Source organism: Otolemur garnettii, unplaced genomic scaffold, assembly GCF_000181295.1.
Source record: "Otolemur garnettii isolate 467f Iridium unplaced genomic scaffold, OtoGar3 scaffold00338, whole genome shotgun sequence".
In the NCBI taxonomy this organism is placed as follows: Eukaryota; Metazoa; Chordata; class Mammalia; order Primates; family Galagidae; genus Otolemur; species Otolemur garnettii.
Window position 1 is genome coordinate 212,239 of NW_003852733.1, and position 2,699 is coordinate 214,937.

Here is a 2,699-nt window from a genome sequence, read left to right on the forward strand (position 1 = left end):
GGGATTCGAACCCGCCACCTTAGGTGTACGTGGCTGGCGCCTTAGCTGGTTGAGCTATAGGCTCCGAGCCGAGCCGAAAAGGTAATTTTTGATGAGAATGCATTTGCTTCTCTCTAAAACCTGAGTATCCTGATTTAGAATCAGAAAGGGGCTGCTGGACTCCTTATCACATAGACCTGGCCCTAAGACCTGTCTCTCAGGTTAATCTGCCAATCAATCTGTTTCCACCCATCAACACACATTCTCCCTAGCAACCAAAGGCTGCACCTATACTTTCCCCCACTCTTCCCCCTCCCTTCTAAAAGGCATCTTTAAAAGCCACTGACTATCACTGAGACTTTGGGAAATCATTCTTGTGGTTCCTCCCTTGGGCATGGTATTTGGAAATAAACCATTCTCTTATTAAAGTACCATAACTGTGAGTTGATCTTTTCAGTGAACCAACCTAAGGGAAAAGGGCAAGTTTCACCATGATCCCTTCAGTAGTAAGGTTTTGAGATATGTCAGTGTCTGAGGATGATTTCAGATGGAAGCCCAGGGCTTAGCTTTGCAATGATACCAAGAAGAAGAAAATGATGAAGTGTGGATTTCTTCATGGTTGCATATAAATTTCCACATGAAAGTGTGTTAGATCAATTGGTGAATTGTGAATATTCCCAAATAGCAGTTCCTCTTACACAGACTGGACAATCTGTGACAGTAGGGAACTTTGCTGTGTTTTGTATCATCCGGAAGTTGGAGTTTAATGCTAAATGCTAAGGAAGGGGACTTGTAAACTTGGAGAGATCATCTCAGTTGATTGTTTACTAAATGATTTGTTTAATTAATAATTAAATGACATCACTGTTACCTCACAAAATAGGTAATTTTGCTTTTCATGTTGACATAAGAAATGAAAAGTGTCTTACCATTTCCTTCTATCATATAAACATCTACACTGAGTTTGCAGAATTTTGGTGGATTTCTCAAACACTTGATATTTTCTCGTCTACAAGGAAGTGAACAAACTTGACTGGGAACTTAAGGTCTGAGTCTAGTGACTAAGACAAGGTCTATCTCGGTGCTCCAAAAGATGATCACTGAGGGCCCAGGAATTCTTCACTGCAGGTTTTCAGCCTGTTCACAGCAGCTTTGGAAGAGCCCTTTATAGGGACAGATGTGTAGAGCCCTGAAAGCTGGCGACCCACAGCAGATGTGGTTGATGGAAGTGGAGGGTGATGATACGCGTTTCCTGAAGTGTAATTGGTATTGTTCTAGTGGTGTTTGTAGACATTGTGCAATAGAATAAAATTGCAATTCCATCTTTTTGTCCAATAAAATGAATTCTTCATTATTGTAGGAATTATTGCTTTGGGGAAAACATGAAGTATAAGGTCTGCAACCATCATACACAAGGGCTTTCTTTGACAGAGAAGATCACACAAGTGTAGAAACAAGGTGGGAGATGAGGACAGAATGGAGGGTGAAGGAATAATCTGCGAGGTCAGGAGTTGGTTCATCCTGTAGTCAGACACTTCTTAGGAGGGACATAAAAAGGGGCTAGATATTGAAGTCAGACTTAGAATTGGCCAAAGGTCAGCAGCTTCCTGGGCGAACAAGAGTAACTTCAGCAAAATTTGAAGAGGTATTTTGTTCTGACTGATGAAGAAAGAACTGTTCAGGTAATTGATCACAAGCAAGAAATGGGAATTTGTAGAACCTGTACAAATTGCACTTGTTTTTTGCAGTGAGCTGCTCTTGAGAACACAGAGCCTGGGAAATTTTTGTAATCAGAGCTCCTTCCCATGTTGAATTACGCACCCCAATCTCTCACCATTATCCCCTGGTGCTACACGTGTTTTCTTTCTGTTTTTTTCTTTTTTTTTTAATTACTTTTTCATTGTGAGACAGAGTCTTACTCTGTCACCCTGGGTTTTACTATTTTAAGTTGCACACAAACTTTATGGATACCCTGTATGACCAATGGTGCTGTCAGGTCTTTTTATTGAGGACTAATTATGGTGATTTAATTCATCATTGCAATCTCTTAGGTTGTTTGAGATGAACATCACATTCTGGTTTAATATGACAGTTCTTTTTCTGTCCATAATTATGGTGAGTTCTTCTAGAGTTCGACATGACTCTGTTTTTAATTATGTAGTATTTTTACTCACCATCCAGAATTACCAGATATGACATAAACACAGATGATGCCGATCCAGGTGCGGTGGCTCACGCCTGTAATCCTACACTTTGGGGCGCTGAGCCAGGTGGATTATCTGAGCTCACGGGTTCAAGACCAACCTCAGCCAGAGCGAGGCCCCATCTCTAAAAATAGTCAGGCATTGTGGCGGGTCCCTGTAGTTCCAGCTATTTGGGAGGTTGAGGGAAGAGAATGGCTTTCAACCCAAGAGTTTGAGGTTGCTGTGAGGTATAAGGCCACAATACCATACTGAGGGTAACAAAGTGAGACTCTGTCTCCTCAAAAAAAAAATGATACCCACTGAGTGTAATACTAGAAGGCGCTTTCCATCTGTACCTTCCAGTCACAACCCATAATTGTAGAGCAAAGAGTATTTTGCCCCAAATAACAAAGCCAGTGCTCTCTGCCAATTTCCAGTCTCCCTTCTTGAGCAGTTATAGTACATGGTGTCCCAAAAGTTGCTCCTATAGTTACTATACACAGGGAAAAGGGAAATTGGAGCTCTATGTGCTTTTAT